The following is a 25,034-nucleotide window of genomic DNA, read 5'->3' as shown; positions in this document are numbered from 1 at the left end:
GAGGAATGGAGATTCCTGTGAAGGTAAATTCATCACTATTAAAAATGCAAGCAGACTGTTGGATCAACTATATCACCTCCTGAGAAAACAACATTGAAGGAAGACACATACACACAATCAAAGGGCAGTCATCTCAGATGATTGGGCATTTTGCACACTGTACAAATTGGCAAGTGGTGGTCTAAATCTTGCCTGGGCCTTGCTCACCAAGTCATGTGCCCAGGAGCAGGCCTCAGTTAGACAAGAAAAGAGGTAGGTATTTTCTTTAAAGTAAAATGTGCTCCAAAAGTCCTGTGGTGGGTACGTGTCTCTGTGGCTTTTCTCATTCCCCTGTGCAAAGGAAACGTTTTTTTTTTTCTGATTCATCAGATGTCCATGTAAGCTACTGGAGTCCCTGAATAGAAGTGGGAAAACAGAGTGTCTTTTAGGTTCCTAGATACAACCCCGAGGTGTTGTGAAGGGAGAGCTTCCATATAACATTGCGCAATCCTTGGACACCAGCATGTTATATGAGAATTCAACTAAATTCTGACACTATCAACTCAGAAGAGCCAGAGTCTGCAGGTTGAGATAGACCCTGTACACTTTAGACACCAGTCGAAAGTCCAGATTGTCACTTGAGCTTTGAATTGATTGGCCATAGATCAAAATTTCCCCAAAACCCCGCCTTGGACTCAATTAACATGTTGAATGGCTCCCAGAACTCAGAGAAACATTTTACTGATTAGATTATTTGTTCATTATAAAAGGATAGCTCAGGAATGTCCAGATGGAAGAGATGCCAAGGGCAAGCGCGTGGGACAGTGTGTGGAGCTCCCCTGCTCTCTCGGCACATGCTGCTCTCCTCGGATCTCCACACGTTGGCCAAATGGGAAGCTCTCCAAACCAAGTCTTTCTGAGTTTTTGCGGAGGCTTCATTCCATAAGTATGATTGATTAAATCGTTGGCCATTGACAATTGATTCAACCTCTTGCCCCACCCTATCCTCTGAGGTCTTGGGCATTGGGATTGAAAGTTCCAATCTTCTACTCACTCGGTTGATTCTCATGGCCAGCAGGAGATGGGTCCGTAGGTGGGGTCCAAAAGCCGCCTCATTAAATAAACAAGACACCTTTACCTCTCTCATCACTTAGGAAATTCCAACGGTGTTAGGAGCTCTATGCAAGAACACGTGAAGACAGAATGTATATTTATTATTATAAATCACAATATCATAGTGGCAGATAAGAAACTACGCGCCCAGGTTGATGGAGTAACCTAGAAACAGATCAGGGAAAACCAAAAAGTTTAGTAATTTGAGGTGTGATTTATTCACAATAACAAGAGGTTGACTAGATGACTTTTGTAATCTTATTTAAATCTAAAAAATCTATGACTTGTAAAAATATATTCTACCATGTCTTTCCACAACTTACAGTAAAAATTTTGATGTAAGTTAGTGTTTGTGAATAAAATATTTAATTTACTTATATGTGAAAATAAGGAAACCTTACTGAAAACGGAATCGGGAAGCCCTGAAGGGGGAGCTCTCACCCAAGTACTACTCCTTGCCGCCTGCATAACCAGCTGGGAAGGAGATAATTCTTATCTGGACAAGGGAGGACACTTTTTGCATAGAAAATTTATCTCCTGCTTTTAAGAAAAAGAAGGAAGGCCTCACCTTGTCCCAACAACAGTGCAGTAACCCTGCTTGCAACCAATGAGAAACTTCCACAAACTTGTGCTTTAATTAGCTTTTGTTCAAAACATTCCTCCTCAAATTTCCTCCTAAAACCTAATAAAAACTAACCTTTCCTTTTTTCTTTGTACTTGGCTATGGTTTGCCATAGTTTGCTTCTCCTGAATAGCAATTCCTCTACTACTCTCAAATAATTTTGCTAGTAAAATAACTATTTCAATTTTAAGGTTAACGAATATGTTTTTACATTTTCAAATGCTTTGGTTCCTAATTTTCAAAGAAGTCAAATCAGGACAAAGGAATTTAAGTTCTCTTGGCTAGAGGCATATTTTAAATTTCTTAAAAAAAATTTTTTTTCTGAAAGGTTAGTGGTGAGCTTCAATTATTTTCTTTATATGACCTGTTTGAATTAAAAAATCTAAATAGAAGAGCCGAAAGCTTTATTTCAGCCTTCGCAAAATGAAAACAGTGAGTTTGTGTATGAATTTATGAAGCACTATTGCCACCAAAGAATTAAGTTTTAACCATGCAGCCCTCAGTCAAGACCACAGATCATTTGTCCTTCCTGGAATGAACTGAATTGGATTCATTGCCAAGTTGTAGTATGACCCTAGAGTGTTGTGGGTAAAACTGCAGTATTTCCATAATCTCTTGCCTGGCTTCAAGGGGTGGAAAGAGTGGCTATCTACATATCAGTAGGTAATTACAAGGGCATGCAAGGGTTTATCTGGACCAGAGAGGTTGGGTGGAGCTTTCTTCTGCTGCAGCCTGGTCAAGAGAGAGACAGGACAACTGCTTGTAAGAAATAAATGGTTTCTTAACTTTATTTCTCCCTTTGACTGGTTTCAGTTTTAGAGCTATTTTGTCCTGGGAACTTCACCCCAGAGTTACATCTGGCGGAAGCTGTCAGGAACTCTGAACCCAAAATCTGTTTCAATGTGTGTCCCTTGGAGGGCTGTCTCTAGGAGTGATGGGGAGGCCCCAATGGATGCAGAGGAAGAGAATGCAGCTTCACTCTGCTACCCCCTATATGTGGGGCTTCTAACTGGGCAGCCCCTAGTGGGGAATTGGTCTAGGGGAAAGCACCTCCTAAAGGGATGGGGCCATCCACAATTGGGGAAGAGTGGAGACTCTGGAAGCTGCAGCATTAGCCTTCCGCCAGATAGAAGACTGCTTAGAGGCCCTGAATAGTGAGGCAGCTGGCATCGTTGGATCTCTTTTCATAGAGACAGTGGAAAGTGTTACTGAGGAGCGAGAGTGGGTTATTGATGACAGAGAGAGAGTTATCGAGGAGAGAGACTTGGGTAGGAGAGAGACACACTGCAGCATCTCTTGGAGGAGCTGGGTAATGACCTATGGGTTGCCTTTAAGAAAGATAGACAGTTACTGAGAGGACTGGTAGCGCTCCTGGAAAATTCCTTAGCAACAGTGAGGGGGGGAGGCAGCAGGAGAGTCTGCTCTGCAGAAGGAAGTTGCAGAGGGGGAGGAAGAGCGGTGCCATCAGCTCTGGGTTGGTGGAGGAGGCGTCAGTAGAGGATGAGGGGGTGGGACTGAGGCCCGATCTGTTGCTGAGGCCACTGCTTGAGGCACCAGCCTCTACTGTATTAAAGGTCTGCCCTGTTATAATTAAGAAAGTACAAACACAACAACCACAGGCTCCTCAGTGGGAGGAGCTGACCCCTCCCCAGATTGTGGGGCACTCCACACTCTGCCCCTATATGCAGGATGAGCTGGTGGACATGAGCGCGTGGTATTGGCAGAAGCTATCGGAACCTCTGCCTACATGGCTTCTGCATCTCTGGGGTATGGGGGTGGAAAGCATTGTTATGTCGGGTTCTGAAATGAGTAGACTGGCTTCCCTGATGACCACCCTTCTCTCCAGCATCAGTTGCAAGGGGCCCATCACACCTCAGGAAATCAGGTGCTTCTGGAATGGCTGACAGCAGCCATCAGAGAAGTGCCTACTCAGGGTTATTTACCGTACTTACCCACTGGCTAGAAAACATATGTAGAGCTCTGATAGGTATTGTGGGAACTGGCCATGAAAAGTATCATCTGTAATATGGACCCCCATATCCCTGATGAGTTTTTCACTATAAGAATGAGAAATCTTGTGCTCCATACAGTTCCCCCATCTCTCTTTGGGTCCCAAGTTACTATTCTTGCCCCCCCCCACATAGGGCAACCCATAAATGAGGCTATTCATACTTTAGCAGATCTGCGGGAGATTAAAACAAGAAGAGCACAGAAGGAACTACAGGCTACAACTGAAAGGAGAGGTGCAAAGGGCCCCCTGAAGGTCTCAAGGATCCAGATGTGGGTTAATATGCTAAAGGCTAGGATAGTGAAAGAAAAACTTGATGAGCAGCCCAATAGGATTTTACTAGAATTCTGGCACCAATTAAAGCCAGAGCAGCAGTTCCAGCCACTGAAGTCCAGGACACGGATGCCAGAGGCAAAAACCCATGTCTAACCTGTGTCCATGCAAGACTGCACTCAGGCTCCACCTGGGTCCTCACCCCCACAGGACGATGATTGGGCATTGCAGTCGGACTGAGGGGAGGGTCAATGCCCGCACCTTGGAGTACATGGCAGGGATCAGAGGCCACATGTAGAATTAGCAATTCATTGGTCCCCTGTGAATGTACAATGTGTCCTGGTGCTGGTGGACACAGGAGCTGAATGTTCTCTGATTTATGGCAACCCTGAGCATTTTCCTGTAACCCCTGCTGTGATAGACAACTATGGGGGTAAGGCGATTAGAGTGAAGAATGCCCAAATCCTATAGGGGATAGGATATTTATCCCCAAAGGAGTATACTGTGTATATTTCTCCCATGATGGAATATATTTTGGGTGTGGATAACCTGCAGGACCTGTGGTTATAGACCACTGCAGGTGAGTTCACACTGAGGGTATGTGTGGTAAAGGCAGTTTTGAGGGGACATGTTAAGCACCCACTTGTAGCTCTGCTTATGCCAGGGTGGGTGACAAATACTAAACAGTATAAATTGCTTAGGGGACAGAAGGAAATTGGAGAAACTCTACAAGAGTTGGAGAAGGTGGGCATCATAAAACCACTCACAGTCCTTTTAATTCCCAAGTGTGGCCAGTGAGAAAGCCAGATGGCTCCTGGCATATGACCATGGACTATAGGAAGTGAATAAAGTCACACCCTCTTGCATGCTGCTGTCCTCTCTATAGCAGTGCTTATGGACATACTAAGTCATGAACTGAGGACGTATCATTATGTTGTGGACCTTCTCTATTGACATAGTACCGAAAAGTCAGGAGCAGTTTGCCTTCACATGGGAAGGCTGGCAGTGGACATTCACTGTCCGTCCATGGGAATACCTCCACAGTCCCACCATTTCTCATGGACTTCCAGCCAAGGACTCGGTCACATGGAAGAAACTGCAAATGGTGAGACTGTATCACTGCATTGATGATACAATGCTCACATCTGACTCTCTTGAAGATTTAGAAGGGGCAGTTCCTGGACGGCTGCAACATCTACAGGAGAAAGAATGGGCTGTGAACAGCACCAAGGTTCAGGAAACTGTTTTGTCTGTAATATTCTTGGGGGTTATCTGGTCGGGTAAAACTGAAGTTACTCCCGAAGCAGTCATAGACAAGGTCCAGGCATTCCCTACCCCTTCCACTGTGGCAGTCTTAAAAGAGTTTTTGAGTCTTCTGGGCTACTGGAGAGTGTTTATCCCGCACTTGGCACAAATTCTGAAGCCCTTATACAGGCTGCTATGAAAGGGGATCAGATGGGACTGGGATGAGACATGTGCCTGTGCTTTTACTGCTGCTAAGCTAACAGTCAGGACCATACAGGCCATGAGAGTAATGGACTCATCAAGGCCCTGTGAGCTAGATGTTCATGTAACTGAAGATGGTTATGGTGGGGTCTTTGGCAGTGGCTTGAGTGGACATGCCAACCCATTGTATTCTGGTTACAATTACAGAAAGGAGCAGAGGTCTGGTACACCTTGATAGAGAAGTAACTGGCTGCTGTGTACCACACCTTGCTGGCTACAGAGTTAATCACCAGAACAGCCCCAACAACCAACCACCTAATCCATCGAGGGTGGATGTGAGACTGGATGCAAAGGCCATGGAGCAGTGTAGCACACCTATAATGGCCAAATGGGGTGCATATTTATAGCAGTGTAGCACCCTCTCTATTAGCCCCTTAAGTGAAGAACTCCAATGCTTACAGGGGCAACTGACATATATGAGTGGAAAGTAGGAAGAACTTGCTTTTGAGCCATTGGGGGCTGAAAGTCCTTATGAGAAGGGAAAATCCCCTATACCTGAAGATGCTCAATATACAGATGGCTCCAGTCATGCACAGCCCCCGAGGTGGAGGGCTGTGGCTTTCCATCCTAAGACTGAGACAATATGGATTGAGGATGGAAAAGCACCTAATGGGCTGAGCTGCAGGCAGTATGGCTTGTGATCACTCAGGAGCCCTTCCCTATAGTTGTGGGCACTAACAGCTGGGCCATCTATTGGGGCTTGATCCTGTGGCTATCAACATAGTACCATGCCACCTGGATGGTTGGTCACTGGCCCCTTTGGGGGCAAGAGTTGTGGCAAAACCTATGGGCCTCTGGTCAGATTAAGACTGTTACTGTATATCGTGTGACTGGCCATTTGCCTTTGGCATCCCCAGGGAATGATGAAGCTGACACATTCACCCAGGTGTTTTAGCTAGAAGGAAAGCCTGCCTCTGATGTGGCCCAATGGTTCTATCAGCATTTGTTGCACTCAGGGCAAAAGACAATGCGGGCTGTAGCCCATCAGTGGGGCCTGACGTTGATCTTTAAAGAAGTCAGCTGAGCCAGAAAGGAGTGCCTTGTGTGCTCCAAGAGGGACTTATCCTGAGTGCTGCAGCAACATGGGACAATAATAAGGGGGCCAATACCTGCTGTCAGGTGGCAGATAGACTATTGGGCTGCTACCCATATCAGAGGATATCAGTATGCCATCACTTACATGAATACAGTTACTCGCCTACTGGTTGCTTTTTGTGCACATTGTGTAGATGAGCAAACCACCAAGAGAGGCCTAGAGTATTTCTTTGTAGCTTATGGCTGGCAATAGGTGATTGAGAGTGATTCAAGACACCCAATATACTGGACATGTGTTACAAGAATAGGTACAGCAATTATGAATAAAATAGAAGTTTCATGTACCATATAACCCTACTGGGGAAGGCATGATAGAGAGGTACAATGGTTTGTTGAAATCTGGCCTGGAGTTGGACACCCAAAATCTATAGGACTGGTCAGTTCACTTATGGAGAGTGCTATGGTATTTAAATGAGAAGCTCTGAAAAGGAGCCTTGACCCTGTGGATATGGTCACACACATTGCTGCCTCTCCTATACAACTGTATATGTAAACCAAAGAGGAGTTACTGAAGACAGGATATGTCTAGCAGAGCAGCCTTGTGTTGCCAGTTCCTGCTTCATTAAACCCTGGAGACACTGTTGAATGGACGTGGCCCTGGACATTTCAACACACAGACCAGCAATGGCTGTCCCTTCTAGCACCTTGGGGTAAAGGCCTGGAAGCTGGCCTCATGTGTACTCCTGGAGTAGCAGCAGAGTGACCCCCAAAGATCAAAGATTGGTAGTGTACCCAAAATGTCTGGGAAGTAAGAGCATCTTATGGGCAAGTTTTATTTTATCTTCATGGCCATGCATGTACCTCCTGTAGACCTATATATATATATTGACCCATCTATAACTCCCACAGGGAGGGGGCTGAAATTCTGGTATCCTAGACCAGGACAAGATCCCAGGACCACTGTTTTGCATGTATCCTCCCCGATGGACAAGATTTGCCTATGCTGGTATCATTAAAACATGTATCTTATCACCCTTAAAGTAATTTTTTCTTCAATCCTTGTGGCCTGGTTGCATCTCCTGGCAGAAGCTGCCACATGATGATTGCTCTGAACTCCCTACCTGTTCAGTTTCTAACTGCCTGTGGAATGGGTGAGCTATGGGCATAATCAGCCTAGGACTTTGAGCCTAGCTGAATCCTCCAGCCTGAGGATTGTCATGATTTTATTGCTGTTGCTATTGGATGTCATTAGTCTCATCACAATGCTCCAGTTTTTTCACACAGGGGCCATTGTGGAAATGGGGAATATGTAGATTGTGAGGCAAGATTCCTGGATGGTGGGTTGTGGGTACAATTGCAACATTTTCAGAATCTCTGACAGGGCTTTAGTGCATCTGCACATCAAAGCTGTCTCAAGGGGTGGAGAAGGGTGGTCAATCTACATATCAATAGGAAATCAAAAGGGTGTGTGAGGGTTTATCAGGCCTGGAGAGGATGCTTGGAGCTCTCTTCTGCTGCAGCCTGGTCAAGAGACAGTCCGGATGACCGCTTGTAAAAAAATAAAAGGGTTCCTTAACTTTATTTCTCCATTTGACTGATTTTGGTTTTAGAGTTATTTTGCTCTGGGACTTTCACCCAAGGGTTACAACTGTGTTGTACAGTTTTGTGAAAAATCATAGAATACTTTTAGTACTTTTGTTTGTTCTGAATGGGAAAACTTTTTCCATTGCTAAAGGAAACTTTTGATCTTTAATTCCTTTAAAAGAGCAATTCTTTTTCAATAAGCACAGAAATTAGAAAATGAAGCACATGAATTATAAACTCAGTTTTTAAATTATAATATTCTTATTATAATATATTCTCAATGAGGGGTCCAGGTGGGGAGTAAGACTTTTCAAGATAAGATGAGCATTATTTTTATTAATTGATGGTAAAGCAAGAGAGCTTATGTAATGTGAAAATGAAATATTTGATCAATAAATATGAGAGATGCCCTCTCAAAAAAAAAAAAAAAAAGAATAGGTCTAACCTATACATGCTTAAGTTACTCTACAAGATGTGTCAAAGTAATAACCAATCTTCCCATGTTTTCTTCCATCTGCTATTTCTACAGCTTTTCTTCTTCCTTCCTAATTACAACCCTTAAATAGAATTCGTGCCTCATATCAAATTTACCGAGTATCATAATTCTTCCAAGTGGTAAAGATACCTCAAGACAAATGCTGGGCATAAAACCCACAGGGTATAAATCTGCAAAGAAGTAAAAAGCTAACCTTTTCAAACAACATGGCTTCTCTCTCCCTTACCAACTTTACATTTCCCTGTATGGCCCCGGAAGATGACTGGTTAGCCAGAGACGGGTAAGATTCCTCAAGGGAGGAACAACCTAAGACAGGCACAGTCGCAGGGGGGCCATCAGGTGAGAAATTGGGGATCAACAGAGGTGAGGCTTAGAACCTCACCCCCCCTGTTTTGAGAGAAATCTTCTGCATCCGTGGATGTTTTATTGCCCTTGTTTAGCTTGGATTAACACTTAGTCTACAGGTACATACCTGATCATCTACATTTGCTCTCTTACAACACTAAACTATGTTTTCTACCTTTATCTTGCATCTACCTACCACTTCAGCATTTTATTAGAAATAATAATAATTATAATAATAATAAGGGAGCAATATGGGATTCACATATAAATCAAGTATAAAAATCAAATGAATATTCATATTTGACCTGATTGTTTATAGTTCATAATGCATGACCAAAACCAAAAGTTTCTGTGATGACTGCCCTTGTAGTGTTCATCATGTAAGAACTTATTCACTATGTAAGAATTTGTTCACCATGTAAGAACTTGTTCTTTATGCTTCAGAAGATTGGAGACTGACGAGAATTAGGCTTGGGGTGGATACAGAATTTTATTGTTGTTAACAACCATTTGATCAATAAATATGAGAGATGCCCTCTCAAAAAAAAAAATAGGTCTAACCTATACATGCTTAAGTTACTCTACAAGATGTGTCAAAGTAATAACCAATCTTCTCATGTTTTCTTCCATCTGCTATTTCTACAGCTTTTCTTCTTCCTTCCTAATTACAACCCTTAAATAGAATTCGTGCCTCATATCAAATTTACCGAGTATCATAATTCTTCCAAGTGGTAAAGATACTCAACACAAATGCTGGGCATAAAACCCACAGGGCATAGAATCTGCAAAGAAGTAAAAAGCTAACCTTTTCAAACAATATGGCTTCTCTCTCCCTTACCAACTTTACATTTCCCTGTATGGCCCCGGAAGATGACTGGTTAGCCAGAGACGGGTAAGATTCCTCAAGGGAGGAACAACCTAAGACAGGCACAGTCGCAGGGGGGCCATCAGGTGAGAAATTGGGGATCAACAGAGGTGAGGCTTAGAACCTCACCCCCCCTGTTTTGAGAGAAATCTTCTGCATCCGTGGATGTTTTATTGCCCTTGTTTAGCTTGGATTAACACTTAGTCTACAGGCACACACCTGATCATCTACATTTGCTCTCTTACAACACTAAACTATGTTTTCTACCTTTATCTTGCATCTACCTACCACTTCAGCATTTTATTAGAAATAATAATAATTATAATAATAATAATAAGGGAGCAATATGGGATTCACATATAAATCAAGTATAAAAATCAAATGAATATTCATATTTGACCTGATTGTTTATAGTTCATAATGCATGATCAAAACCAAAAGTTTCTGTGATGACTGCCCTTGTAGTGATCATCATGTAAGAACTTATTCACTATGTAAGAATTTGTTCACCATGTAAGAACTTGTTCGTTATGGTTCAGAAGATTGGAGACTGATGAGAATTAGGCTTGGGGTGGATACAGAATTTTATTGTTGTTAACAACCATTTGATCAATAAATATGAGAGATGCCCTCTCAAAAAAAAAAAAAGGAATAGGTCTAACCTATACATGCTTAAGTTACTCTACAAGAAGATGTGTAAAAAGTAATAACCAATCTTCCCATGTTTTCTTCCATCTGCTATTTCTACAGCTTTTCTTCTTCTTTCCTAATTACAACCCTTAAATAGAATTCGTGCCTCATATCAAATTTACCGAGTATCATAATTCTTCCAAGTGGTAAAGATACCTCGAGACAAATGCTGGGCATAAAACCCACAGGGCATAAATCTGCAAAGAAGTAAAAAGCTAACCTTTTCAAACAATATGGCTTCTCTCTCCCTTACCAACTTTACATTTCCCTGTATGGCCCCGGAAGATGACTGGTTAGCCAGAGACGGGTAAGATTCCTCAAGGGAGGAACAACCTAAGACAGGCACAGTCGCAGGGGGGCCATCAGGTGAGAAATTGGGGATCAACAGAGGTGAGGCTTAGAACCTCACCCCCCCTGTTTTGAGAGAAATCTTCTGCATCCGTGGATGTTTTATTGCCCTTGTTTAGCTTGGATTAACACTTAGTCTACAGGCACACACCTGATCATCTACATTTGCTCTCTTACAACACTAAACTATGTTTTCTACCTTTATCTTGCATCTACCTACCACTTCAGCATTTTATTAGAAATAATAATAATTATAATAATAATAATAAGGGAGCAATATGGGATTCACATATAAATCAAGTATAAAAATCAAATGAATATTCATATTTGACCTGATTGTTTATAGTTCATAATGCATGATCAAAACCAAAAGTTTCTGTGATGACTGCCCTTGTAGTGATCATCATGTAAGAACTTATTCACTATGTAAGAATTTGTTCACCATGTAAGAACTTGTTCGTTATGGTTCAGAAGATTGGAGACTGATGAGAATTAGGCTTGGGGTGGATACAGAATTTTATTGTTGTTAACAACCATTTGATCAATAAATATGAGAGATGCCCTCTCAAAAAAAAAAAAAAGAATAGGTCTAACCTATACATGCTTAAGTTACTCTACAAGAAGATGTGTAAAAAGTAATAACCAATCTTCCCATGTTTTCTTCCATCTGCTATTTCTACAGCTTTTCTTCTTCTTTCCTAATTACAACCCTTAAATAGAATTCGTGCCTCATATCAAATTTACCGAGTATCATAATTCTTCCAAGTGGTAAAGATACCTCGAGACAAATGCTGGGCATAAAACCCACAGGGCATAAATCTGCAAAGAAGTAAAAAGCTAACCTTTTCAAACAACATGGCTTCTCTCTCCCTTACCAACTTTACATTTCCCTGTATGGCCCCGGAAGATGACTGGTTAGCCAGAGACGGGTAAGATTCCTCAAGGGAGGAACAACCTAAGACAGGCACAGTCGCAGGGGGGCCATCAGGTGAGAAATTGGGGATCAACAGAGGTGAGGCTTAGAACCTCACCCCCCCTGTTTTGAGAGAAATCTTCTGCATCCGTGGATGTTTTATTGCCCTTGTTTAGCTTGGATTAACACTTAGTCTACAGGCACACACCTGATCATCTACATTTGCTCTCTTACAACACTAAACTATGTTTTCTACCTTTATCTTGCATCTACCTACCACTTCAGCATTTTATTTAAAAAAAATAATAATAATAATAGTAATAATAATAACAATAAGGGAGAAATGTGGGATTCACATATAAATCAAGTATAAAAATCAAACGAATAGTCATATCTGACCTGATTGTTTATAGTTCATAATGCGTGATCAAAACCGAAAGTTTCTGTGATGACTGCCCTTGTACTGTTCACCATGTAAAAACTTATTCACTATATAAGAATTTGTTCACCATGTAAGAACTTGTTTGTTGTGCTTCAGAAGATCAGAGACTGATGAGAATTAGGCTTGGGGTGGCTTCTTGATTGTGCATTGAGTCCCCTGTACAGAATTTGTTGTTGTTAACTGTTAACAACCATTTGATCAATAAATATGAGAGATGCCCTCTCAAAAAAAAATAAATAAATAAGAATAAAAAGAATAGGTCTATATATTGCTTGGAGAAGGTTTTTTTCTTCTCCCAAGAGATTCTCATGGTGATCACAGAGATTTGATTTCCATATTTAATATGTAATAATTATAGCTGTTTCATTTACTGAACAACAATTGAGTACCTATTAACTGGGAAGGCAGTTCACCTCTTTTGGAAGATAGGTTGCCTGGATTCAAATGTCTCTTCTGTAATTTAGTAGCAATGTAACCATGGGCAAACAAATGGATTTGTCTCTTTCAATCTCACTTTTATACCCATAAATTGGAGATAACATTGTAGGGTCAAGGACAATCTGCCCCAAGATTCACCAGTTTGGCAGGCAGATTATGTCAGAGTTGAAAACAATAAAGGCCTGAAAGACTCAGAAAGACACTTTGACATTCCTCTCTCTTAACTGCATACAAAGAATTCAGATGGAGGAAATGCTACAGGAGGAGAGATATCCCCAGACATAATTACATTGTAATGTGAGCCTGGCATGGTGGATGGGGAGGAATGTGGCTAAATTCGTTAAAATTCCTTTCTAAGTTGTATTATTTCTGTGTGTCCCAGGAAACATTTGTTTCCCAAATCTTTACTCTTTTATATCCCTATGAATTGCTTCCCTTTGCTTCTAAAGTCTCAGACCCCTACCCCATTCTCCTTAGTTCAAGATGACATATACACCTCACTCTCCCTATATTTGGAATCTACATCTATAAATTCCCTGAAGGTGCATAATTAAACTTTGGTTTTTGTCCTGTTAATCTGTCTCCTGTCAATTTGATTCCTAGACCAGCTTGATATGAAGGGTAGAGGAAATGTTCTCCTTGCCAACAACAAAATATTTTTCAGGTTTTTAAGGATGAAATCATCTTCCAGGAATTAGTCCAGTAGTTGGTGCTTTAGTCAGTTTGGACTGTTGCAACAAAGATGTGTTAGACTGGATGGTTTATACAGCAAACATTTATTTCTTGTGGTTCTGGAGCCTGGGAAGTCCAAGATCAAGGTGCTGGTAGATCCTGTGTCTAGAGAGAACCAACTCCCTGGTTGCAGATGGTTAACTTCTTGTTTTATTCTCAAATGACAGAGAAGTCAGAGAGAACAAGCTCTCTGAAATCTCTTCTTAGAAGGACACTAAGTCCATTTATAAACACTCCACCCTTATGATCCCAAAGGTTAGGAGTTCAACATACATATTTGGGGGGTGGGGGTAAACAAATATGCAGTTCATAGCAGTTGACAAATAGTAAGTGCTCTATTAATGTAAGTCTGGTTCTTATTTTCATTCTAGCTTATTATCATGTACTAGGCTTTATTTTGTGTTGGCAAAAGATGAAAATAGAATTCTTAGCCTCAAAGAAGCATACAACTAGTGCTTAAACCCACACTTTTGTCTTATGAAAATAAACCAGCAATCACAATATGGTTTGATGAGTGGTTGGTGCGGAGTGATGGATGTCTGCTGGTGTGTTATAGGGACACAATGGCATCATATGAATGACCTTTGAGCTATTGGCAGAATACGAATTACATCATAATCCACACTTAGCACCCATACTTCTCTGAGGATTTAATCCCTTCTTATACCACTGGTCACCACTTCTGACATTTCTCACTTAGTATGGACCATCAGTGTCTCCTTCCTTCTAGGAGCCATCCTAGTAGTGTGCCTGCAACCTCTCCCTGGTCCTTGCTAGGTGATGCATGCTGTACATGAGGAGAGTGCTCCCAAAGAGACAGACTTCTCTCAGCCAATTGAATACTCCACTGCCCTCGATCTTATCCCCTCAGAATCAAGTCCAGTGTATGCAAGGTCTCCCTGCTCTGGCTGCTAGCAGCTGACTAGGTTTTGCAACTCCATTAGTATGTAGTCCCTTTCCTCCCTATCAGACCCAGTGTGTCCCTGGCTGGGTTATATTGTAAGTTAATTAAGATTTGGCCTAATGGTCTATATGGATTTATGCTTTCCAGTGGGGGAGTGACCTCTCCATCATTTGTGGAGTTGGAAGGAGTTCTTGATCATCCTAAAATTCCACTTAAATTATGAGTTACTGCTCTTCCATGAGGTGTCCTTCCTTTATACACTGCTATGGGAAGAAGTAGCTTAGGTTAAGCGTACAGCCCCTTGTAATCAGTTTGACTGGGCTTGTTTCTCTTAACCTCTCAATCTCAATTTACCTATGAAGCACAGATAGCACTGGTACAAGGTTCATAAGGCTGTTATGAGTAGTAAACAAGATTCTCACATGAAAAATTTAACCAAGTATCTGTTGTAACAAACTGTAAATGTCAGCTATAATTTTTCTAAGAAGAAAGTTTACATGCAAAATGTTTTTTTTTTTTTTTTACCAGATATCTATTTAAGGGAAAGTGACCATCAGAAAACTTAATATGTAATGTTAAATAGTATCATTTATCATCTTCAAGCAAGAGGGGAATTCCAGACCTTTAAGAAGTAGGTCATTCTCCTAGTTCAGAACTGAAAGAGGAAAGAAAACCTCTCCAGATGATATTCTCCATAGAAAAACACTGCTTCTTTGTAGTTTTTATTTTTTCTGTAATCTTTTCATTCCTTTATATTTTTCATTCCTTTATAAATATGCATAAATGAGGAAGGAAAGGGACATGGGAAAAGCATCATGATTAATATTTCCTGCCTATGATTAAAATGCTGAGATATAAATAGTATAGGAAGAACAGGAGAAACTCCATCTTAAGGCTAAGATCCCATTTTAGAAATGAGGTAGTTAGGAGGCAGGATTCCTAAAATGTTTTTTGATAATCAGACAAAAACTGACCCTGTCTTAAAGCAGCACCAGCAGTCCTAAATGACATGTCCTCACTGCTTGAGGATAACCACTATCTTGCAGAACAGGATCAAGAAATCCCTTGGGTTAAGCTTATCTTACAGAATATCTAGAGGACAGATTATGGATGGTGACATGTCTCTCACTGGAGACAGACATCATGAGACCACATGTGAAGCCTACACCCTTGGGTCCCCCACCCCCACACTTTGTCCCATTCTTGAAGGCCTTAAAAGAGAATCCTAAGCAGTTGAGCCCACCACCTCTCTGAGTGAGGTGCACTCCCCTTTCTTTCAGTGTGTACTTTTTCCCTTAGATAAAGACTTCTCACTGCTCACTTACTACATTTTGTCTCTACGCTCTTCCAGTGTTAAGTGGCAATCTCACTTTGCTATTTCATTCAATTGTATACACTTAAACACAAGTTTTCACTCTCTGTCCTACTTCAGTCAAGTAAGAAAGGGCTACTGAGCTCTGATTTGGGCTTACAAGTTCCCATCACCTGGGTGACCCAGACAGGACTGCAGCTGTACAATCATGCTCCTTAGTAGCCTGACCAAAAATCTTCTTTCTTTGCCTTTGGGAAGTTCTCAGAACATGAACTCACTCCATCCAGTGCCCTGTGGCTCCTCCAAATCCTGGGGTTATAGTGGCTTTGTTCCTATACAGTGCAGATTTCAAGCAGACACTGGATGCCAGGTGACCCTGGCTTTAGGAGTTGGCTAGGGATTTGCCCTATGCTGAGCAGGGGTTCAGTGAGTTTCTCTTTCCTCCCTCTGTTCTTCCTTGCTTTTTGCTGCCAGCAAAGCAGCTGCCATTCACTTCTACTCTCCCTTTAATGAATTCCTTCCTCACCTATACTCATTCAACTTGTTTAAGAATTCTTGTTCAGAGCCAAGAACCTCCCCCAGCCCCAATCCATATTGAGGTTTCACCTAGTACACAGGGAGGGACCTCCCTAGATGCAGCTGCCTGGCAACATAAATATTGGGAGGATTTTAAAAAGCATAAGTTTGACATTGATTTGTCCTCTACCATGGAAAGTTTACTTTTCAACTTTTGGAAAATGATTAGAATATGTTATAAAGCTGATAATTTGTACCTAACATGATTTGCCTTTTTAAAAGGCATTGATAATTAGAAATGAGAAGAATAACATTTGATTTTGATAAAGATTATAAGTTCTCTATGAAGATTAAAAGAAAATGAACAATTAAATAAGATTTTTAAGCATAAAAATTACTATCTCCTCTTTTAAGTGAAAAATTAAAATGTGTAATGACCCCTTGAGAACCTTTCTAATAAGGAATGATAACATGTTTCTATCATATTTCAAATTGCTGTATTTTTGACAGCCAAACCTTGTTTTTTTGACTCTAAGTAAAAGCAGAAAAGCCATATATTATTAAAGGAAAACAAAACATACCTGGTACAGATCACTGTTATAGCTTTAAGTTTTCTTTAACTAATTTTATAATTATAAAAAGTATTTTAAGATTTATTACAACACAATTAAGCAAATGTTGAGAATCACAGTTGCTAGTATTTTTCAAACAGAGTTAAGTACAGTTCTGACCATGTTTCTTTTTCTTTTTTTTTTTTTTTTTTTTTTGCTGTGGCATAAAGAGATGACTTACACGTGGCTGGGGTCATTCCCAGCTCAGTTTTATGAACTGATGGGCAAGACAGCTAAGTTTAAATGCCTTAGAGCTGAAAGAGTTCCTAATGTATTTCTTCCCCCTCAAAAAAATCTTTCAATGTGGAAACAATAAATTTCACAGAAAAAAAACAGGTAAATAACAGTGTATATGATCTCATAGAAGAGAAAATGAGTAGTAAATTCTGAATACAAATTTTAGGCATTGGGAAAGGGACTTTTCAATTGTCTTCGCCTAGGTTCTTAAGAAAGTAGGCCCTGAGTTTAAGATAAAAAGTTTAGATAAAGCACCTTTATTTGGGTGGTGGAAGCCTAGACAATTGATGATGGAGGAAAAGAAAAAAGTAGACAAGGCACAGAAAAATGAAATATGGTGTGATAAGCAGCCTTACAGAACTGACCCCTTCTCTATGGATTGTTGAGAGGGCAGGAGCACCCACCTGGAGGCAGGGGTGTTCACACAGACTGAGAGGCAACACATTGGGGGCCAACAACGGGTGCAAGGGGCCCAGTCCAGGAGGAGGAGGAGCAGCTGGTCACAATAGTTCACTGCCCCTTTATTAAACAAAGGCGAATGCCCTGATTGACAGAGCTTTTTCCCGTAGCCGATTATCAACCCAGTTATCATTCCCTGGAATACAGGATTTTTGTGATGCTTGGAACTCTGCAAAATTCCTGCAAGCTGTTAATTTTGATACGAATGCTCCTACTACCTTCCATAAGAGATCCTTCCCCATGTTTAGTGCCGATGTACTGGCAGGAGGAGTTAGTGGGCTCATACCAAAATGGTTTGGTATACCAATGGTTTGGTTTAGTGAAGGAAAACTGTTTTCCATTCCTTTGGCAACAGGAGTGGCTGGCAAAGAAAGTGACACTTGCACAGCAGAATCCCTCTTTTCAGAGTCTAGAGTTTGCTTTCTGGTTACTTCTTGTCTTTCGCGAGCTGCTAGTTCTTGTTTTAACTCTCTTACTTCATCCTTTAACCTCTGCACAGAGACCAACGAAGATTCCTTTTCATCAAGTTCACTCTCTAAGTATGCATTTCTTTCGAGGGCCTCATCTAGCCTTTGCTCAGACTCTTCCAGGGAAACTACTGCTGCCCTTTGTGCGCGCTCCAGGTCATCCTTGGCTTGCTCCAGCTCTCTCACGTACCTCTGCAACTGCTCCTTAACCACCCGAGTCTGATTTAAATCATCCTCTAATACTGTGACCTGCTTGTAACTTTGTGCATGCTCATGTTCTAGCTTCTCTTTTAATGCCTCCACTTCGTATTTCAGTCTTTGGTTGTCAGCTTGCAAGTCTCTCTTACTTTGTTCGGCCAGTACTAACTGTGCCTCCAACTCTGCTTCTAATTCCCTGCTTCTTTCCTGGAATTCAAGTGGCTCATCCTGAGTTTCCTGGAAGCTTTGTTTATACTTGACGGAAAGTTCTTTCCAGAAAGCAGTTTCCTCCTCTAAACTAGAAAAATATGGTTTATCTTCAACATCCATAGTCAAGAAAGTCTCCAGCCTGTCAAAAGGGCACGTTCAGCGCCTCTCGGCAGACGTCTCCGCTCTTCTGGCCCAGCCAGGGCCGCCCAGCAGCTCAGCCACTGCTCCACTCCGCAGTTCCAAGCTCTGAGCTCCACTCCACGCACCTCAGTGTCCAGCTCCTCCCCAGCGCATCAGGGGTTGCCCGGGAGACATTCTGTGACATAGAGGGCGTGGTTCAGAGCATGCCAGCGCGGGGGCTGTCATGAGGAGGGCGTCGCCGGGGGCGGGGTCAGGCCCACCGCGTTAAGGTCAGACTGACAGTGGCCTTGTGCACAGGCGCTCCCAAGCTCCGCAATATGCGGTTTTGGCCATCGAAGTTTTCCCTGCACACTTTGCCACTCGGGAAAGAGGCACCACCGTGGTTAAAAGTCGGCTTTCCAGTTCCTTCAAGTGTCAGTGTTTAGCTGTTCTTGTTCACATAAGATGAATCTCTTTGGGTCTTATTATGTGGAACATGTTTTTATAGCTGGAGATACAATGATGATGAACATCAACTTTCTTACCCTCAAAGAGGGGAAAGGGCAGAACTAAGTAAGGTAATATAGTAGATAAACTTGATTAGAATTAAGAACAGTTCTGGCCATTTTTCTTTGTCTTTTTCTTTTTTGCTGTGGCATAAAGAGATGACTTGGAAGTGGCTGGGGTCATTCCCAGCTCAGTTTTATGAACTGATGGGCAAGACAGCTAAGTTTAAATGCCTTAGAGCTGAAAGAGTTCCTAATGTATTTCTTTCCCCTCAAAAAAATCTTTCAATGTGGAAACAATAAATTTCACAGAAAAAAACAGGTAAATAACAGTGTATATGATCTCATAGAAGAGAAAATGAGTAGTAAATTCTGAATACGAATTTTAGGCATTGGGAAAGGGACTTTTCAATTGTCTTCACCTAGGTTCTTAAGAAAGTAGGCCCTGAGTTTAAGATAAAAAGTTTAGATAAAGCACCTTTATTTGGGTGGTGGAAGCCTAGACAATTGATGATGGAGGAAAAGAAAAAAGTAGACAAGGCACAGAAAAAGGAAATATGGTGTGATAAGCAGCCTTACAGAACTGACCCCTTCTCTATGGATTGTTGAGAGGGCAGGAGCACCCACCTGGAGGCAGGGGTGTTCACACAGACTGAGAGGCAACACATTGGGGGCCAACAACGGGTGCAAGGGGCCCAGTCCAGGAGGAGGAGGAGCAGCTGGTCACAATAGTTCACTGCCCCTTTATTAAACAAAGGCGAATGCCCTGATTGACAGAGCTTTTTCCCGTAGCCGATTATCAACCCAGTTATCATTCCCTGGAATACAGGATTTTTGTGATGCTTGGAACTCTGCAAAATTCCTGCAAGCTGTTAATTTTGATACGAATGCTCCTACTACCTTCCATAAGAGATCCTTCCCCGTGTTTAGTGCCGATGTACTGGCAGGAGGAGTTAGTGGGCTCATACCAAAATGGTTTGGTATAGCTTTTGGTGAAGGAAAACTGTTTTCCATTCCTTTGGCAACAGGAGTGGCTGGCAAAGAAAGTGACACTTGCACAGCAGAATCCCTCTTTTCAGAGTCTAGAGTTTGCTTTCTGGTTACTTCTTGTCTTTCGCGAGCTGCTAGTTCTTGTTTTAACTCTCTTACTTCATCCTTTAACCTCTGCACAGAGACCAACGAAGATTCCTTTTCATCAAGTTCACTCTCTAAGTATGCATTTCTTTCGAGGGCCTCATCTAGCCTTTGCTCAGACTCTTCCAGGGAAACTACTGCTGCCCTTTGTGCGCGCTCCAGGTCATCCTTGGCTTGCTCCAGCTCTCTCACGTACTTCTGCAACTGCTCCTTAACCACCCGAGTCTGATTTAAATCATCCTCTACTACTGTGACCTGCTTGTAACTTTGTGCATGCTCATGTTCTGGCTTCTCTTTTAATGCCTCCACTTCGTATTTCAGTCTTTGGTTGTCAGCTTGCAAGTCTCTCTTACTTTGTTCAGCCAGTACTAACTGTGCCTCCAACTCTGCTTCTAATTCCCTGCTTCTTTCCTGGAATTCAAGTAGCTCATCCTGAGTTTCCTGGAAGCTTTGTTTATACTTGAAGGAAAGTTCTTTCCAGAAAGCAGTTTCCTCCTCTAAACTAGAAAAATATGGTTTATCTTCAACATCCATAGTCAAGAAAGTCTCCAGCCTGTCAAAAGGGCACGTTCAGCGCCTCTCGGCAGACGTCTCCGCTCTTCTGGCCCAGCCAGGGCCGCCCAGCAGCTCAGCCACTGCTCCACTCCGCAGTTCCAAGCTCTGAGCTCCACTCCACGCACCTCAGTGTCCAGCTCCTCCCCAGCGCATCAGGGGTTGCCCGGGAGACATTCTGTGACCTAGAGGGCGTGGTTCAGAGCATGCCAGCGCGGGGCTGTCATGAGGAGGGCGTCGCCGGGGGCGGGGTCAGGCCCACCGCGTTAAGGTCAGACTGACAGTGGCCTTGTGCACAGGCGCTCCCAAGCTCCGCAATATGCGCTTTTGGCCATCGAAGTTTTCCCTGCACACTTTGCCACTCGGGAAAGAGGCACCACCGTGGTTAAAAGTCGGCTTTCCAGTTCCTTCAAGTGTCAGTGTTTAGCTGTTCTTGTTCACGTAAGATGAATCTCTTTGGGTCTTATTATGTGGAACATGTTTTTATAGCTGGAGATACAATGATGATGAACATCAACTTTCTTACCCTCAAAGAGGGGAAAGGGCAGAACTAAGTAAGGTAATATAGTAGATAAACTTAATTAGAATTAAGTACAGTTCTGGCCATTTTTCTTTTTCTTTTTTTTTTTTGCTGTGGCATAAAGAGATGACTTGGACGTGGCTGGGGTCATTCCCAGCTCAGTTTTATGAACTGATGGGCAAGACAGCTAAGTTTAAATGCCTTAGAGCTGAAAGAGTTCCTAATGTATTTCTTTCCCCTCAAAAAAATCTTTCAATGTGGAAACAATAAATTTCACAGGAAAAAACAGGTAAATAACAGTGTATATGATCTCATAGAAGAGAAAATGAGTAGTAAATTCTGAATACGAATTTTAGGCATTGGGAAAGGGACTTTTCAATTGTCTTCGCCTAGGTTCTTAAGAAAGTAGGCCCTGAGTTTAAGATAAAAAGTTTAGATAAAGCACCTTTATTTGGGTGGTGGAAGCCTAGACAATTGATGATGGAGGAAAAGAAAAAAGTAGACAAGGCACAGAAAAAGGAAATATGGTGTGATAAGCAGCCTTACAGAACTGACCCCTTCTCTATGGATTGTTGAGAGGGCAGGAGCACCCACCTGGAGGCAGGGGTGTTCACACAGACTGAGAGGCAACACATTGGTGGCCAACAACGGGTGCAAGGGGCCCAGTCCAGGAGGAGGAGGAGCAGCTGGTCAAAATAGTTCACTGCCCCTTTATTAAACAAAGGCGAATGCCCTGATTGACAGAGCTTTTTCCCGTAGCCGATTATCAACCCAGTTATCATTCCCTGGAATACAGGATTTTTGTGATGCTTGGAACTCTGCAAAATTCCTGCAAGCTGTTAATTTTGATACGAATGCTCCTACTACCTTCCATAAGAGATCCTTCCCCGTGTTTAGTGCCGATGTACTGGCAGGAGGAGTTAGTGGGCTCATACCAAAATGGTTTGGTATAGCTTTTGGTGAAGGAAAACTGTTTTCCATTCCTTTGGCAACAGGAGTGGCTGGCAAAGAAAGTGACACTTGCACAGCAGAATCCCTCTTTTCAGAGTCTAGAGTTTGCTTTCTGGTTACTTGTTGTCTTTCGCGAGCTGCTAGTTCTTGTTTTAACTCTCTTACTTCATCCTTTAACCTCTGCACAGAGACCAACGAAGATTCCTTTTCATCAAGTTCACTCTCTAAGTATGCATTTCTTTCGAGGGCCTCATCTAGCCTTTGCTCAGACTCTTCCAGGGAAACTACTGCTGCCCTTTGTGCGCGCTCCAGGTCATCCTTGGCTTGCTCCAGCTCTCTCACGTACTTCTGCAACTGCTCCTTAACCACCCGAGTCTGATTTAAATCATCCTCTACTACTGTGACCTGCTTGTAACTTTGTGCATGCTCATGTTCTGGCTTCTCTTTTAATGCCTCCACTTCGTATTTCAGTCTTTGGTTGTCAGCTTGCAAGTCTCTCTTACTTTGTTCAGCCAGTACTAACTGTGCCTCCAACTCTGCTTCTAATTCCCTGCTTCTTTCCTGGAATTCAAGTAGCTCATCCTGAGTTTCCTGGAAGCTTTGTTTATACTTGAAGGAAAGTTCTTTCCAGAAAGCAGTTTCCTCCTCTAAACTAGAAAAATATGGTTTATCTTCAACATCCATAGTCAAGAAAGTCTCCAGCCTGTCAAAAGGGCACGTTCAGCGCCTCTCGGCAGACGTCTCCGCTCTTCTGGCCCAGCCAGGGCCGCCCAGCAGCTCAGCCACTGCTCCACTCCGCAGTTCCAAGCTCTGAGCTCCACTCCACGCACCTCAGTGTCCAGCTCCTCCCCAGCGCATCAGGGGTTGCCCGGGAGACATTCTGTGACCTAGAGGGCGTGGTTCAGAGCATGCCAGCGCGGGGCTGTCATGAGGAGGGCGTCGCCGGGGGCGGGGTCAGGCCCACCGCGTTAAGGTCAGACTGACAGTGGCCTTGTGCACAGGCGCTCCCAAGCTCCGCAATATGCGCTTTTGGCCATCGAAGTTTTCCCTGCACACTTTGCCACTCGGGAAAGAGGCACCACCGTGGTTAAAAGTCGGCTTTCCAGTTCCTTCAAGTGTCAGTGTTTAGCTGTTCTTGTTCACGTAAGATGAATCTCTTTGGGTCTTATTATGTGGAACATGTTTTTATAGCTGGAGATACAATGATGATGAACATCAACTTTCTTACCCTCAAAGAGGGGAAAGGGCAGAACTAAGTAAGGTAATATAGTAGATAAACTTGATTAGAATTAAGTACAGTTCTGGCCATTTTTCTTTTTCTTTTTTTTTTTTTGCTGTGGCATAAAGAGATGACTTGGAAGTGGCTGGGGTCATTCCCAGCTCAGTTTTATGAACTGATGGGCAAGACAGCTAAGTTTAAATGCCTTAGAGCTGAAAGAGTTCCTAATGTATTTCTTTCCCCTCAAAAAAATCTTTCAATGTGGAAACAATAAATTTCACAGGAAAAAACAGGTAAATAACAGTGTATATGATCTCATAGAAGAGAAAATGAGTAGTAAATTCTGAATACGAATTTTAGGCATTGGGAAAGGGACTTTTCAATTGTCTTCGCCTAGGTTCTTAAGAAAGTAGGCCCTGAGTTTAAGATAAAAAGTTTAGATAAAGCACCTTTATTTGGGTGGTGGAAGCCTAGACAATTGATGATGGAGGAAAAGAAAAAAGTAGACAAGGCACAGAAAAAGGAAATATGGTGTGATAAGCAGCCTTACAGAACTGACCCCTTCTCTATGGATTGTTGAGAGGGCAGGAGCACCCACCTGGAGGCAGGGGTGTTCACACAGACTGAGAGGCAACACATTGGGGGCCAACAACGGGTGCAAGGGGCCCAGTCCAGGAGGAGGAGGAGCAGCTGGTCAAAATAGTTCACTGCCCCTTTATTAAACAAAGGCGAATGCCCTGATTGACAGAGCTTTTTCCCGTAGCCGATTATCAACCCAGTTATCATTCCCTGGAATACAGGATTTTTGTGATGCTTGGAACTCTGCAAAATTCCTGCAAGCTGTTAATTTTGATACGAATGCTCCTACTACCTTCCATAAGAGATCCTTCCCCGTGTTTAGTGCCGATGTACTGGCAGGAGGAGTTAGTGGGCTCATACCAAAATGGTTTGGTAGAGCTTTTGCTGAAGGAAAACTGTTTTCCATTCCTTTGGCAACAGGAGTGGCTGGCAAAGAAAGTGACACTTGCACAGCAGAATCCCTCTTTTCAGAGTCTAGAGTTTGCTTTCTGGTTACTTCTTGTCTTTCGCGAGCTGCTAGTTCTTGTTTTAACTCTCTTACTTCATCCTTTAACCTCTGCACAGAGACCAACGAAGATTCCTTTTCATCAAGTTCACTCTCTAAGTATGCATTTCTTTCGAGGGCCTCATCTAGCCTTTGCTCAGACTCTTCCAGGGAAACTACTGCTGCCCTTTGTGCGCGCTCCAGGTCATCCTTGGCTTGCTCCAGCTCTCTCACGTACTTCTGCAACTGCTCCTTAACCACCCGAGTCTGATTTAAATCATCCTCTACTACTGTGACCTGCTTGTAACTTTGTGCATGCTCATGTTCTGGCTTCTCTTTTAATGCCTCCACTTCGTATTTCAGTCTTTGGTTGTCAGCTTGCAAGTCTCTCTTACTTTGTTCAGCCAGTACTAACTGTGCCTCCAACTCTGCTTCTAATTCCCTGCTTCTTTCCTGGAATTCAAGTAGCTCATCCTGAGTTTCCTGGAAGCTTTGTTTATACTTGAAGGAAAGTTCTTTCCAGAAAGCAGTTTCCTCCTCTAAACTAGAAAAATATGGTTTATCTTCAACATCCATAGTCAAGAAAGTCTCCAGCCTGTCAAAAGGGCACGTTCAGCGCCTCTCGGCAGACGTCTCCGCTCTTCTGGCCCAGCCAGGGCCGCCCAG

At 42.6% G+C, this 25,034-nt stretch overlaps 3 pseudogenes; all 3 read right to left on the bottom strand.

Annotated features, from left to right (window-relative positions):
• Positions 1-1,231: 1,231 nt before the first annotated feature.
• On the bottom strand, positions 1,232-20,597 carry LOC140844688 (nuclear distribution protein nudE-like 1 pseudogene; annotated as a pseudogene).
• A 1,197-nt stretch (positions 20,598-21,794) lies between these two features.
• Positions 21,795-22,770, bottom strand: LOC140844687 (nuclear distribution protein nudE-like 1 pseudogene; annotated as a pseudogene).
• A 1,292-nt stretch (positions 22,771-24,062) lies between these two features.
• LOC140844686 (nuclear distribution protein nudE-like 1 pseudogene) lies at positions 24,063-24,944 on the bottom strand (annotated as a pseudogene).
• Between the last annotated feature and the right edge of the window lie 90 nt (positions 24,945-25,034).

Source organism: Manis javanica, chromosome 11 (assembly GCF_040802235.1).
Source record: "Manis javanica isolate MJ-LG chromosome 11, MJ_LKY, whole genome shotgun sequence".
NCBI lineage: Eukaryota > Metazoa > Chordata > Mammalia > Pholidota > Manidae > Manis > Manis javanica.
Note: the sequence above shows the minus strand (reverse complement) of the source record. Positions and strands in the feature narration are given on the sequence as shown.